General features: G+C 33.2%; 1 protein-coding gene across 2 annotated transcripts in view; it reads left to right on the top strand.

Moving 5' to 3' along the window:
* The first annotated feature begins 7,439 nt into the window (after positions 1–7,439).
* The window catches only part of LOC135134691 (protein madd-4), a 318,408-nt gene continuing 308,825 nt past the window's right edge, over positions 7,440–17,022 (top strand). For both annotated transcript variants that reach the window (XM_064063459.1, XM_064063458.1), the window contains exon 1: positions 7,440–7,613. The gene's annotated coding sequence lies outside the window, so the exon portion shown is untranslated. The remainder of the gene's footprint in view (positions 7,614–17,022) is intronic.

Below are 17,022 nucleotides of genomic sequence, written 5' to 3'. Positions count from 1 at the left end.
AATCTTTATACTAGTCGGCCATGGTCAATGGTCATGCAAACCTTGTTGTCAAATGGAATTTTATCAAATTAGAGAGAGTAGTTGTAGAGTCCGTTTTTCCGAATTTATTAATAAATTATAATTTAAGAATCCATCTTCGGCCACTGCCTTTGATTCGAATGTATTATCCTACGAAAACACACTCTGTTAACTTGCTTATGTTTGGTCTGGAGTGAATTTTTCGGACCACGATAGAAAATAGATCAACAATCGCGCCAAAAATAGGCATGCATTGATAAAGTGCAAGAGTTTTTCCATTTAAAAATGTTCCGCTACATATTTCAGTAAGGATACGTGTGACAACTCCGACCAGTGGCGTAGCTAACTGGCACTGCCCCCCCCCACCCCGCAATTTATAGTAAGCGCCCCCATACACCAAATTTAAAAAGTAATATAAATACGCCTATATATTTACTCGTTTGCACATTTTAAAAAAATATATCGGTTACGTTACGGTCTACGCCACTGATTCCGACACGTGCTACACTACACGTATAATACTAATAATAAAACAATGTGCACCATTCTTGATTTGATCAATAAAAAAATATAGACAAGAGCAGTAACAGCGTAAAAAACAAAAAGTCTATGCGATAATCGCTATCTATGCCGTCGAAGTCCGAAGTCGCAAGTTGTGGGGAATAAGCTGACGAACAACCTTGTCAAAGCTCTACTTATACTAGTATAAAAGGTTGCTATAGAGTTTCGGGGGAAACCTCAAGGCGGATTCATAACCCGCAAGTATAGAAGTATGTTATTTCATAAAATTTAAATCCCACTTACTATGAAAAATTGTGAGGAGGTGTCATCACATTGTTGGTGGCATTATCTACACGATATTCCTAACATACATAATTTAAAATTTGACAATAATAGGTCTGGTAGTTTCGAAGAGTATTTGTTTGATAAACAGACAGATAGACGGAAAAGGGGGATTATTTTTTTAAAGTAGCCAGTCGCCCGATGAACCCTATTGCAACAGTAAAAAAGTAAAAATCAGGAAGAAGTGCCATTAAGGAAACTTTATGCAATAATTAAATTAAATTTGATTAGATTTACTTTGTGAAATTTGGTATCTCGATTTGAAAAAAAAACAAGGAGTTATTAAAAAAATGCATAAACTTTGTCTATTCAAAGAAACTACAAATATTGGCTCTATGTTTTTTGCACCGATTTGAGAACTAGTACAAAATAATTACAGTTTCAAAATTTGCATTTGAAATATTTAGATGGCAATGTAAAGTCACGGTTAATTTACTAAACACACTTTTTAATCACTGTGTACATACAAAGATTTAAATATTTCTACGTGGCGTGATGATTTAGATCTTTCTTTCTTCAATAACTGTCGTGGTTAGTTCGGTGGAAAAGTAACTTGAATGCATAACTGAATTTGTGGACAATGGAGGTGTCGGAGAACGTGTTCAGTAGGTATGTCAACTTGTTATGACTGGTGATTTGCTTTGTGAAGATGCCATGCACATATGAGCTCCTTTTAAATGATTGAAAGAGTCTGAAGTAATAATTATGAATAATTATTCGGCAGTATTATACTCATATAATAATACACCTGTGTATTATTATATGAGTATAAATAGTCAGTACGCGCGCACTCCTCGGTATTTCATTAATTAACAACCAGGGTTTGTAGCATACCCTAAAATTGTTGCAATGTTGCAAAGGAGGTTTTTTTATGTGAACTAGTAGTGATCACTTAAATGGCTATAAAGGAAATACCAACTTATCTTATAAAATAATAAAAAACCATTTTGTGCTCACGGTGTGTGATTATTGATTAACAGAGAACTGTGATAATAGCGTAAAGCTTGCCTAAAAAAGAACACGGTTATCAAGATGACCAATTACAATCAGTATACTGTGTAAAAGAGAATGTGTATAACTAGTGCAACGGACAATAGTTTATAACCTGGTAAGATTACACGCAGATGCAACTTGCAGCTGTTTTAAATAAACATGCTTTGCAGGAAATACTTATTTTCCCTGCATCAACCGGTAGAAGATCATAATACGTGCTTCCTACTTCCTACAATTATAAATCCATTTTTTGAGGACAAATTTGTATAAGGCTTTCTAAAAACAGTAACGCAAGTTTAAGTACTGCGTTAAAAATAATGTTGATAAAAGTACACTTTTAAATCTGTGCATAATGGAAGATACGTGACGTGTAAGGTTAATCATTCAGAAGAATAAGCATGTTGCAGGAATTGTATTTCTGCTCCTGAGATTAGATCCCGATCCAGAAACGGATATATCTTATGAATGATTCTGAAGACGTGTGTGTTTGAAAGGTAAAAGAGATAAAATTCGATATAGCCGTTTTTTTAGAAGCAGTGTTCAGAAATTACAACGCTGAAGTATGTATTTATTATTATTGGAAGCAATATATTAGATGCAAGTAAGTTATATAGGAGTAGTTGGGAAAATAAATCAATTATGTCGGCGTGTAATGTGGAAAAACAAACAAACTCTTTGCAGATTCATAACATCATTTTCATACTTTTAGCTGTTATGGAATAATGTACTATCCAGGATAGGTTCAAGATCATCGTTAAGGAAGGTTATTTTATAGAATCCATATTGGGAAAACTTTATTATTATCAATAGGTATGTCAAATTTTGGGTATTTAGAGTTCAAAGTAAACTCTTTAACTGTGTCATCATTTTTAACATGAATCAGTCGATCGTAATTACTATAATTAGTTAAAAAAACTGAATTACATATGATGAAACATTATTTACGATTATCTGTTTCTCGTATACATTCATTCAGTTATTCAATGAAATACGTTTTCCACATTTTGCACACGATAACCGAAGGTTATGTAAACTACACATGTTGAAATAAAATAATTCATGATTTGCTGTTATTATTGTGTTCGATTATATGATAAGACTATAAATATAAAATGAGTGTTTGTTAATGAATATTATATTAAAAATAAAATGTACTAGCCTTCATTTTCAAGAATAATAAACTTGTAACAGTTCCAGAGTATCATTTATAACACACTTGTAAATGTATTTACACTAACGTCTTATACAAGTGTGATTTTTTTAAATCTAAAAATATAGTTTCTTTCACATCTCCCCAAACATGCAAAACGTTCCATTGCTATTACATATTATAGAGATAAAGAGTATATACTCTGATCTTCAGCATAAGGCAGACAGTAGCCTTGAAGTAAACAAGCACGTTTATTTTTCACTTTTCTGAAAAAAATCGCGCATTGGCAAGAAAGACTGTTACAGTTACTAATTTAGCTCTTACGAACATTGTAAATTGTAGAACGACAGTCGGTAGGTGATAAGTTCGCTCGAAAATCATTAAATTGGAAAAGGTAAAAAATATCCATTTGCCACTTCTCTTCCTGTTACCCCAGTTTGAAGTGATAAATGTGTACGAGCTACAAGACATCGTTCGGTCATCAGTAGTTTGAAATTATTTATGACAGAAATTCCCTGACCTCATTTTGCCAACTTGGGTTTTGAACCTAATAATTACACTTGAAAACATATAGATACCTATTATGCGTATGCAGTACAATAATTTTTTAAGCTTCAATGTCAATGTGCCGTTGTAAATTCAAGAAATTTTCCACAAAGTACCCACTATATTTATCATCTATAGCAATTCGTCCCACTGTACTTCTTTATGTCCGTCTATGCTTTAACAAGCGGTCTGAATTCCGGAATTATTCCGGTGTCGAGTTCCTTTCACAAGAATTCTCCACAGATAAGCAAAGACGTCTCATGGTTTTTGGAATATGAAAAGTCTGTAGTGTGTTGGCGAATTTGAATATAATATACTAATTCTAAACTACTAGACTGATTGTTCTAAAATTTTATATATATTTTAGGAATATTCTGTAGATGGTAACACTAACCAAAATACGTCTGGTCATTTCCACCAACAATTTGAATACACCATCTCAAGTTTTTTCACAGTAAATGTTATTTAAATTTTATAAAATACCTGTGAGTTATGATTCAGTCTTGATTTAAAACAAAATCAAAAACAACATTTTACAATTTACCTTAGACACTGCAGAAATTGAATTCTCTGAAATCTTGCAAACGTTTTGGGGTTATCGTAAGCCATGGTAAATCGTTAATCAAATTTATTTGTTTATCGCCCCAGAATTTGACGACGTCGTCTCAAGGTTTTGCTGAATAAATCCTATCGAAAATGTGCAAAATATTATGAGTTTACACTTATAATTTATCAATGCATTCTTATTTTTTAGAACTGCTGGAAATTTTGGAAGTATTACTAATTTAGTTTAACATAGTAGTAATTGGGATCGAGCAGTTAAATTTCCTTTTTTGTTATCCATTGCAAGTAAAATGATGATCAATATAACGGTCATTGTGAAAGACAGTCTAAATAGGAAGCTGAGAGAAAACCAAGGTGGCTTTGGGGTAAGAAGGTTGTATTTGACGTTTAAGTGATTATTATTTAAGTATGGCTGGGAACGACATGATAGGTCCTTAGATATTAGCCCCGAAATTAACAGTCCAAACATTTAGCTTTTTTGAATATCACATGTAAGTGAAGTGAGACAGATTCGAACAGAAGAGTAAGGATAACGAGAAAAACATTTATTTTCTTGAACAAAATATGGTCAGTAAAAATATTACAGTAGAAACAAAACTGAAGATATTTTTATCGTATACAAAGAAACGCGGTACGGGGCCGAAAGATGGACGTTGAACAAGGCACATGTGTAGCACGAATGACAACGAGACAAAAAATTGGTCGAAGTTTATATCGACAGAATTTCCCTCGCACCTGAAGTACAGTCGAACAACAAATCTCGCTTCGAAAACTTATAAAAAGTGAATTTGCGATTTTTGTTTTGTCATAACCTCTATAAAGTGAAAAACAGCGACACAAATAACATCCCCGGAAAATTGCCTCTCAGTAATAATAACATGTTTAACTTCAAGCGTTTATGTTTATACAGCCAAAGAATATCACGTATAAAACTGGTTGATTTGAACGAATTTGTTTCCCTAAAACAGAGTATTAAAATCCTTAATTAAGCCACAATCGAACAAAATATTCTGAATATTATTATTATTATAATGTTTATTTTATCATAATTAAATAAAGACGTGCGTAACATTTTCGAGAAAATGAAAAGCTCAGCACGGCTTTACCAAAGGTCGCGGTTTGGATAGTGCCCTCGCTGAGAATCTAGGTAACGTCGATAAAAAGATAACTCTATAAGACTTTTTACCGACTTTACCAAGGCTTTTGATTGCGTTCGTCACTCAATTTTATTACAAAAATTACAACGTTATGGTGTTAGGGGCAAAGCATATAAGTGGTTTGAATCGTACCTTAATAATAGAACATAAAAAGTAATAGTAAATGACACATCTTCTGACGCAACATCCATTGATATTGGGGTTTCGCAAGGGTCCGTTCTGGGTCCGACTTTATTTATCATCTATGTGACTGATTTGCCATCTTACTTAAGAAAAAAGTGTAACTTTATGCAAATGTCTCACGCAGATGATACTAATTTTGTACTTACAGGTGTTGACGCTGAAGAAAAGGTAAAGATAAAATATGCAAATTTGTGTGAGTGTGTTAATGCTAATAAATGATGTATAAATGAAGATAAAACATCTCTTATCACCTTTTTTAATGGAAAATCGAACTTTAACGATGTTGTATTGCCAAATAGTCAAAATATTAAGCTTTCACACACTGTAAAATTACTAGGATTAACACTGGACAGTCAAATGAAGTGGACGTACTATTTAGAAAATCTATGCCAGAGATTAGCAACAATTTGAACGTGGTCAAAATATTCTATTTTGGGTGCTTTCAAAGTATTTTGTAATACGGAATGGTGCACTGGGGTCTTTCTTCCAAAGCCCAAAGGGTCTTTGTTATTCAAAAATGGGCTATTAGCGTTATAAGTGGTTTAAAAAGAAGAGAGTCTTACAGGAAAGCCTTCAAAGAACTTAGGATTTTAACATTACCAAGTCTGTATTTTGTACATTTATAATGTTGTTTGCAAAGTTTGACAGCAATCGGTCCAGCAGTTGCGGAGATTACGTGTCTAGAAAGACCTACAGACAGACGACAGACAGGCGGAAACGGGAGATCACTTTTTCGTACACTAGGAGTCATGAAACGTCGAGGAAATATGTCAGTAGCACGTCGCACTATGCATTTGATTACTATACTTCTCTAGTGAGTAAAAAATGGAAATGGATTAGACATACCTACATATTTAGAAAACCATACAACAACTTAGCAAGACAGACTCTAGATTTCAACGTAGTATAGGAAAAAAAAACCTTCAAATACTTCTAGAAGAACTACACAATTATAAATGCACAAAGAAAAACAAATATGGTACGACTTAAAAAAAAACTGCTAAAAGACAAAAAAAAACAGGTAGAGAGATTTGTGAAGAGCGTGAATACTGCGCAGGATCAGAACTCTGCTAGGCCTAAACCTAAACAGCTGCTCTGTAAATACGCCTCGAAGCAAGAAAGGAAGAAGAAGAAGAAAAAGGAGAAGATTTTAGCTTTCTGGATTACCAACAAAAATAAAATTCGTACAATCAGATTTTCTAAATTATTTAAAAAACTGGATTCGTTTGATTACATTTCAGGGGCTAGGGGAAAATTTTGTTTAAATAACTTTTGACCAGTTTTTTCTGAAATCTAACGTCTCTTTCAAAGTATGCGTGTTGGTAACAGTGTTACATTTTACTCCTACGTAGATTGATAAGTACACTCAAATATCATTGAATTGAATGTGAAGTTTGATAAATGTGAGATCGTTTGGTCATCTCATCAGTTCATCACTCATCAGTAGTTTGAAATTATTTATGGTAGAATGTCCGAGACCTCATGGTATTGAACACTTGAAAATGTGTATCATGCGATAGTATCGTTTAGACCGAACTACCATAATTTTTGAAACTTGGCAAATTCGATAATTCTTCACAAATTACCCACTACTTATTATCTAGAGCAATTCGTTCCATTGTACTTCTTTGTGTCCGAATATACTTTAACAAGCGATCCGAATTCCGGAATTATTCCGGTGTCGAGTTCCTTTCACGAGAACTCCCCAGATATGCAAAACGTGCCACGGCTATTGTTAACCACCTCGAGCGCCACAGGAATTAGCATTTCCCGAAAAAGCAAAACACGAAGAATTCCGGGGCAAAAAATCTTCGTCCGTCGAAACAATCGCAAATCAAAAAAGCGAAGATCGCGAGACGCGCCAACTAGGCCCACTATGTAAATGCAACAATACGACGGGGTTGATGCGGTCGATACGGATACGCTACGAGCGGTGCCGCAAGCAAGCACTGCCGACGATCGTCATTCGTTCTTTGGCTCCGGCGACGAGAGCATCGCGATACCCGCGCGAAACATCCGACTGTCGGCGGCGGCGGCGTGTGCGAGTTTCAGGTTTTTCAGTGCGTGACGTTCGCTCGAGTGCCACCCCTTCGCGGTCGGGGGTGCGTTTCTGTGGCTTGTGCTGCACGAGGTGGACGGAGGACGTCCTTGCTGCCCATGTGAGCACTTTTTGCTTTTCTAATTGGGGTGGTTTTTTCGCCGCCAAAATTATGCGAGCGGCTAGTGGGGCTGGAAACTTCAAGGTTGCGCGCCTTGCGGACTATCGCACATTAATAATTAAGTGGGCTATTTTTGGCCAAAATCATTTTTTTGGGGTTCTTTATGAAATCCTATCATGAAAATTGAAAATGTCTGGGCTGATGCTTATCGGACAAATTTAGGGGACGGTGGTTTTTTGACGCATTTTTTAACGGCAAAAAATTTTCTTTCGGGGTATATCATGAATAAAAGTGGAAGTTCATTAATATATTATACACTAAAATACACTCAAAGTTTGTGTTACTATCGCTTTTACACATTTGATTAATTTGTTTAACACTTGTCGGATGATTGTGGTTTAATGTTTTATGAATAATATTTGCTTGTAATTAAATATACTTTTTTTCTGACGCTGGATAGTGGAAATGACTAAAACAATTTAAATAACAATTAAAAATTTAGATAAAACTAATATACCACATCCGTAAGGCCATCGAGGCTGCAACCTTCGAATTTAAAAAGAGTTAATTTTTTCGCATGTTGTGATTTGAGTGGTAAAATAAACCCTTTTTTAACGATGCGTTGTCCATAGCAACGTTATAAATACATTTCTGTAGTAATTAACTAATTACATTACTCACATCACAAAAATAAAAAAATCAGGTTACGGGACACGATGAAGAAACATAACTCTTTTAATTGAATATAAATCAGTTACAGAAATTGTGTGTTAACTTATTGGAAAAATTATTTAGCGCCCTCGACAAACACCTCATTAAAAAATCAATATCATTTTCCAGGATTCAGAATTTGACAAAAACACTTTCCACGTTATATGGAAAATTATTTTTATTAAGAATACTGTTTTTTGTTACCTGCTAGATACGTCTTTTGTCATGGATCCTGCAAAATTTTTCATTTTATGTAACCCCCTTCATTCCATGAAAATCTGGAATTCGTTATGCTTAGATTTTCCCCCCAGCAAATTTGATATGGCAGCAAAAGTTTGGTTGAGAAATCGGGAAAATTAACGTTAGGCTTCTCCCTCGGCTGATGATCGTTTTGAAGAAAATTTAATAGGATATGCAAAATTATTTTGCACTTAGATTTTATTTAATTATATATTTTGTTTGATCGTTTCAGTTCCACAGACAAATTATGAAATTCGTAACAAAAATTTCTAAAAATCGGTAACTGAAAAAATTTATTACATTTATCTTAAAAAAATCTTCTGATTATATAAATTGAAGAAAACAAGATATTAAAACAATAAAATGATTAACCTTCTCTGAGTTACACTCCTGTTTCCTGAAATTTCATCAGTTGGTGCAAAATATCATAATAAAATTGCAAATAAAATCATAAATTAACTTGTTTGCGAAAACAGTTCCACCCTAAAACGCAGCAGAACATGCAGTGCACAGACTGATGCATTAAAACAATGTAATTATTGTGTGAATTGGGTGTGTTTTGCGCTCATTGTAAAGTATTTGTGCAGGTCATAGTCATAACCAACAATACAAAAAGAATAATTTAAAAACTTGCTTAATCTTAAAAAAAAAACGTAACATTGGCCACAGTAAGCAAGACTAAGACTAATTAAGAGGACTATTTTTTGACCGTGGGCCAAAATCGTATTTCGGGGTTCTTTATGAAATGTTATCATGAAAATTGAAAATGTCTGAGCCGATGTTTATCAGGGAAATTTAGGGGATTGTGTTTTTTGACGCATTTTTTTAACGACAAAAACAATTTTCTTTGTGGTTGAGTCATTTAAACTGTTTTTAACGTTGAACCTTTTTTGTGTTGTCCGTAGCAACGTTCTAAATACATTTTCGGTAATAGGTTACATTGCTCCATATTTTTTCACATTTGCACTTCCCCAGTGTAAGCCAAAGAAATATTGCAATTGAGTGCGTTGACCGATGCTCTACTTTTACATTTTCTTGACCTTTGATGACCCTTAGAGTACGAAGAAATAGGTCTCCCGTTTTTATTAAGAATCTGGTTTTACATCTTTTGCCATGAATTTTGAAAAATTCTCACTTTATTTAATCCTGATCGTTGCACTAAAATCTTTAGATTTTTACTTTCTCAGCGTAAACGATTTTTATTCGGGAGATCCGAAACTACTGGACCGACTGTTGTCAAATTTTGTATGTATATTAGGGGTATCATGTAGATTGTAATTTATCCACACCAACAATGGGATAAGGGCATGTCCAATATTTACAACAAAATTTTTTTTTAATTGAATAAAGCAAGATACTCGTTCACTTGTGATAAAATAAAATATTCGTTCATCTTGGTTTAGTTTTCACCCTAAACATCCATCCATCAAAATTTTATAACATCTAACTTTGAAAGTGTAAAACCGAATGCTTTGAAATCTTACAAACGTATTAAAGTTATCATAAGCATGGTAAAGTTTTAATCAACATTTGTCCGGTTATCCCCTCCGAAAAAATTGATCACATCAACTCAAAATTAAGAGAAGTTGAAACAATTGTCTATAAATGGGTAATTAATAGCAATTTATAACACAAGTGTAAAAAAAATATGTTTACGACACGCCTACGAAAACACACGAGTGCCTTAAACACATTTTTCACAAACACTTCATACAAGATTTTTCTTACGAGTATTGTAAACTTCAAAAATTAGATTTAAACTGAACTTGGCTTGATAATAATCAAACCATTGTAGGTAACTCAATACGACGTTCATAGTTTTTTTAATTCGTGAAACTTACAGTAGGAATTTTATTTCTATTTTTATTTTTTACCTTTTACACTAATGCGAAAAATCCTTACTTTTCACGCTAGTGCGATAAAATGGTACTTATTAAACGTAAATTCATGTGTAATGAAAGACTTCAATCATAAGATTCATAAGTATTATATAAGTTATTTTTCGTATTCTTCCTTCTTGAAATTATTATTGCTGCAACCTTATATTGGTATATAGTTATTGTTAATTCTTATTAATAATAATACAAAATTAAAATAATATTTTAACAATTAATTTAATATTATCAAAACGAACGTAAATTTACCATAACGAGTACGACTAACAAGACGATGTCGTGGTTACATCATCGCTATCGGAGTGTTGCTTCGAGGAATGATAACAGGAGGGAGCATAAGCTTGCTTGCACTTTAAACGTGTTGGACTCGGCAGTAGATCTTTTATGACCATTTTCCAGAGGCACACCGAACAATCTGGTCGCTCTGGGTTGGAATCGTATGAAGACAATGGCTTAGAGAAAGATAACAACTGGAGTTTGCAACTACTTGATGGTTAATTTGTGATTTGACAACAATTATTCTTAAGCTGTAAAGTATGTAAGTGCGCATAATTCAAATTTGCGTGTTTATCTCCCTCCCCAAATTTGCTTTAGATACGCCACTGGTACTGGCAAATTTTGTCAATTTCAGACGAGATCGTTTATTACTTTGCCTAGACGTGCAAGAAAATGCTAATTTAAGCGTTGCTTCCTTCTGTTATCTTTGTTCCGCGGAGTGTTGTGTGTGTGGTGTGCCCCGTTATACAGTGAGGCTTTTTTCTTATTTTTAAATCGTTATTATTACCAGTAAAATTGAATTAAAAAATAATATTAGCTGCTGACTGTTGGAATAACTTTTACTTAGAAACATGAAAGCAAAGAAAAAATGCATATGACGACGACGTTCACTGTTTTTGTAGACGTAACAATGAATTTGATATTATTTTAACTAGATAGTACTTAGCGTAGAGTTGTGTTTGTTTTCTATCATGTATCATCACATTTCATATTTTATCTTCCCCGCAGTTTTTATGTCAATTTATGATTTCTTTTTTTAAACGCGCAATTCTCAATTTATTATTGTCCATATTTCGGAGTTCGTTTTCAGCACCTAATGAATAACCATTATTTATTGTGACCTCTGTTTCAGTAAATCGAGTAATTTATGCTAACAGTTTACGAAATGTGTGTATTTTCTTGGTAATACTCAGTATTTATCTTCTGGAGATTTTTTCTATCTCTGTTATTAAATCTCCTTATAATTTTAAACAGAAAGGTGTATCTTGTTTGTTGGTTGTAAATTCGCCGCTGTAGCTGCCGAGTTCTGAACTCGTTCATTCTACGCTCTTGCGCCATTTAATTTTATAATACCTGTGATCGGAAAGTTTCCATATAAAGTTATCAAGTTTCCTTTTGCTGATAGCGCACTAAATAACAAAGGGAATGATACATTTGACAGTCTGAAAAGAGTTAATAAAATATTGGCATCGCACGAATTGGCCGATAGTGTCTATAAAGAAGAAGAGTCCTTGATCTGTCTGCTCTTCGATTAATATCCTTCCCCTTCCTTTATGCTACACGGATTGTTGAATCTGCAGGGGAGTTATTTTTGCAGTTATTTATTGTACTTTTATGCGACCTATAATTGCAAACTAGAATCTCACTTCTTTGGCGATGAGTTTAAAAATTAAAATAATGCAACTAACTTTTATTTCTACGATTTTGTGGCTGTACTTGTCAGTGTAGAAGTATCGATTTCTAAAGAAGATTAGCCAAGTTTAAGGAGCTCTACTATGTATCCGATAAACATGCTAGTCGACGTTGATATAGCTAAAATGAAATGGGTTATTCGTTTTCTTTTTCATTCATTTATTAGTGTGTCTATCTGTATACATATTCATGTTGCCATTATTAAATATTGCACAATTTTCGAGAAATTACCGTTTATATGTAGTTTAAAAATTTACATCATTGGTGTTAATGAAGATTTATGCATAATTAATTGATACTTTACAAAGATTACCGATAAATTCTTTACACTTGTTTCCTAAAACGAAAGTTAAATATATTTCTACAGCATGTCTCGTAGACACACTATTGTATCATGAAAATAACATTTTATTTTGTTCCTAACTAATAATTGCGCTAACAACGTACTCGTGTAGTCGCCAGGCGTTGTTAATCGTCTGTTTCATCACGCTTGATGTTTTTAACCATCTTGTTAATAATGCAGAATGCGCGCTTATTTATCTAAAAAAACACCTTCATATTTAAAAGATCCAAAGACACGACTACACAAGTTAATGCATTCTTCTTCCAAGAAGAAAGGATCTCTTAATTATTTTGAATTTAATAGCGTCGCTCTTAAGTGTTGAAAATAATTTACTAGAGATTTTAACGATGGAGGAGAACCGCACTAAATTGAATCTGTGTAAAAAACAATTTTTATGGTATAATAAGTTCTAAACACATGTTTAACATTTTATAGTGTTGTAATTAATTATAAAACACACACAAGTGCACTAGTAATTATTTTATTGGGTGAAGATTAGATTGCGGGTTTAATATGCAGCTCTTGCTTGCCTAAGTTGTTTCTTATTGATTTTTCCACGGAAGCTAATTTACACCTGCTTATTATTGTTAATCAAAACACCTACACACCTCACACTTATTAATTCATCGATCAATCTCGGGCGTACCACTCTATTATAGAAATTATGAAGAAAATTGAGCCTATGAATAATAAGTGCTTCCTTTCGCCTCCTTTGAAAATTTGCCGCATTTTCTGTCTGTTTTCCTCTGAAACATTTTTCTTTAGAACAATCGATTCATAAAATTCTTAGATAGTGCTTTCCAAAAGAAGTGGGGCAGCTTGCAATTCGCGGCATGAAAACATGTTTTCTTTTAAATTCTTAATCATTTTTACGTTATGACATGGTGTAGTAAAGTATTTCAGTCGTCCGCACACGTTTACTTTTTAATACCGTAGTAGGTATATGGCGCAGTGGGTTTACGTGAAATTTTAACATTTTATTATTTAAAAAAAAAAATTGATTGTTGTGTAAAAAGAATTATGTTTGCTAATACTTATAGTGAGTGATGGTATAGGAAGAAGAGGCACTGGAATTTACTTGAAACAACAACCACTTTAAATCAGTGGCGGTTCGTGATGTTAGGATTTAACAGTGTTATAGGAAAGGCAGTCAAGCCTTTCCGAAACGATTTATTACTTAAAACTTAATAAAGTATTCCTGAACATTTTCGCCCCATTCATTACTAAGCGTGTTTATAGTTCTAAAGCTATATATTATTTAAAAATTGTCGTATTTGAAGCTATTTTGGAAAACTGGTAGAAATTATCAAAGAAGTAAGGTCGAAATTGTCTTTAAATAAATTTTCATAAGGGAAAGATCGAGCTTTTGAAAAGGTTGCCTAAGAATCCACCAACAATTTTGGGAAAATATAGTGTGTTTATGGTTCCAGGGCAAGATTTTAGAAATATTCGGTGTAAAATTATTTTTTTTAATTCTAAAAATTGCCATTCCGGATTCTGGAAAAATAGTAGGGGTTATCGAAGAAATGTAAAGTAGCTTCTGGAGGTCGAATGCAAGAAAATGTCTAGACAATGACGACAATGAAAATGAAAATGACAGCTCACATTTATAGAAAGCTCAATTGTGCTTGGTGAAGTCAGTGTCCGTTTTGAGCTCACATTCGTCGGGATGACGCAGCTGTCTTGGTACAATGGCCCGTCTACGGCTTGATATTTATAGACTGAGACGATTATACAGGGTGTTTGTAACAGTGTCCTGGGGATCCACCGGGAAATTTATAAAGTGGTGTCCTGTGGTACTGTATACACTGCTGTTTAGATTTATTGTTACTATTATTTTGACTTTTGCCAGCGACATTGACGTCTTGAGAAAATTGGTGGAAGGTTATTCGACAGAACTTTCCTGGCCGCTGAAGTACAATAAATCATTTCCAGCTTTTTCGAAAAATTACAAAATTAGATTTTGCGAATGGATAGTGCACTATATTATTAATATGTAATAACAGTGTTGTACTCCCAAATCGGGAAATTGGAGTGAGCCGCGCCTGATTTAATAAATGAAACAAATTGACTCATTCATTATTTTTTTTGAGTCACTTTTAATCAACGCCTGTATAAGCAATTCTAAATAAATTACAATGGGGCGCAGTCCGCATAAGTGAGGACAAAACGTAATAAGTTTCAAAACAAATAGCCAACGAGAAAATCTGTTTTCACAGTATCTCATTACATGCGTAATTTCGAGTGTTTATGTTTACATGCTAAGCATATGTTTTAAGTGAGTTTTTTCATAACAAAAATTACAACATACTAGTCACAGCGCAAGAAAAAAAAAATACACCCTGTGTTAGTGGTAAAATGTTATTACACTGTGTTATAATTTTGGTGAGAAAATTTGGCGGTTTAGGGAAAAAAACTTAAAGCGGATTCGTACACCACAACTATAGGATTGTATTTAATACTAAATTATTTTATTTTAGAATCCTTTGAGATAACGCCATCATGTTGGTTATGAAGTTATGATATTCTTAGTATGCATATAAAATTTGACAACAATCGGTCCAGTAGTTTCGGAGACTATCTGTCTAATAAAAATCGAGACAGACAGACAGGCAGGCAGACGACAGACAGACGGAAACTGGATACCACTTTTTTCGTACTCTAGGGGTCATCAAACGTGAGAAAACATGAAACTGGCAAGTCGCCCGATGGCCTCGATTACTATACTTCCTTAGCTTACGCTTAGGAAGTAAAAGTGATGCTGTTTTGGAACTTTTGACGACGCTCCCAAGAAAAACAAAGCTAGTAAAAAGATACTTTCATTTAATATATTATGAAGGTATTTTTTTTTTCGTTTGTTAAATTTTTAGGAAAATTTATTGCGTTTGTAATTGTAACATCCTGTATATGTGAAACGTAAGATGTGGGGTCCCGAAGTAGAGTATTTCGACACTGGTTTGTACAATATCGTATATCAAGTTGGCTTTGGAAAATTTGTCACTGCATTTTTAACTCTTTGAAAGCTTAAGAAAGTTAGGTTATGGTTGACATTTGTGCTATGAAGGAAAGAATATATTCTTACCTCCATGCATTTGTGACGGGCGACGACGAAACTTAGGCATTGATTGATATTTGAACAGGCGACGATGAGTAGTCAACAGTTATCACAACGAGGCGGCAAAATTCACAAAATTTCAAAGCCAACTTAATTAATGTACAATTTTGAGTTAATATAACAATACATTATTTTCAGAAAGTATTAACTATAGTTATCTTGTAAATTATTAATTCGTATGTTGTTAACAAGGGTCTGAAGAATTCGAAAAAATTGTTAAAAAACCTCTGAACCAAATTTTTGAAAATGTTAAACTTCAAAATTGAAAAATAACTACGTAATTCTGATGTTTTAATGTGAATTTAATTGAAAATCTAAAATTCCGATAAAATTGTCAAAAATGGCATGTGTCAATAATAAGAAATGACGTTGTGGGTCGTGTTCTAGCAAAGTGTTACTAAATCATTAATAACCAATTATTTAACTGTCTAGTAGACAATGCAGTTACAAATCAGAATTACGAATTTTGTTAAATCTTCAAATTTGACGTTTAATATTTTCAAAAGTTTGGTGCAGGATTTTTTTTAAACATTTTTTTTTGAGTTTTTCAAAGCCTTCTTAACAATGTACCATGGAGCATATCTGTCATTTTTTCATCACCCTGTATATGTATAAAATATTTTTTAAATAAATTGAACAATGCAATGGGAAAAGTGTAAAAAGTCAGTTTCTGCAGTTGTTTAGTGGTACGATGTTTCGATCTTCGTCTCGGAAGTTTCTCATTTTTTTTGGACTTTTGAAACATATACACTTTAATTGGTCTCTTGTGTTGAATCCCGGGAATTGATAAGGAGGGAAAAGTGAAAAAATTACATATCAAATTATTCAAAACTTATAGGAAATCTCATGAAATAGTGAATATTTTTTTTTTAATATTCAACTTTTGTACCTTTTATTGGGGTTGTACGTTAAATTTATTGACTTGTACATAAGAATATGGTTCACTTTTAAGTACATTATACAAAATGAACCATCTGGACAAACTACTAAGTATTTAGAATTTCCTTCATTACTTGTCAGAATCATATTGGGTTTTCAGGGAGGATTTTAGCTATGTGTGTAGGGTGTTGGTATTGTGGTGTTGAAACGGCTGGAGAATTAATATAATTGTTGTTGTATCTATTTATATTACTATTAAGTTCTGTTTACCAAACAGATTGAACGGAAGTTCGTGTTAATTGATGCGTAATTTGCGTGGAATTGTACCTTGTCTATATTTACATCATCCTAACTTCAAAAGCTACAAGCGTCATTTGATTTTTTTAAGCAAATAATAATATTTGCACGTACTTGTACTATGTATACAAAGCATAGAAGGAAAAAGCACAAATAAAACAGTATTATGTATATACAGGATGTTTCCTAAACATGCTGCAAAAATTGAGGGGGTTGTTCCTTGGGTCATTTTAAAATTGT

This window comes from Zophobas morio, unplaced genomic scaffold (assembly GCF_036711695.1).
Source record: "Zophobas morio isolate AGI-343-1 ecotype UQ-CSIRO unplaced genomic scaffold, CSIRO_AGI_Zmor_V1 ptg000023l, whole genome shotgun sequence".
NCBI classification, from domain to species: Eukaryota; Metazoa; Arthropoda; class Insecta; order Coleoptera; family Tenebrionidae; genus Zophobas; species Zophobas morio.
This window is presented reverse-complemented; position numbering and strand designations above follow the sequence as displayed.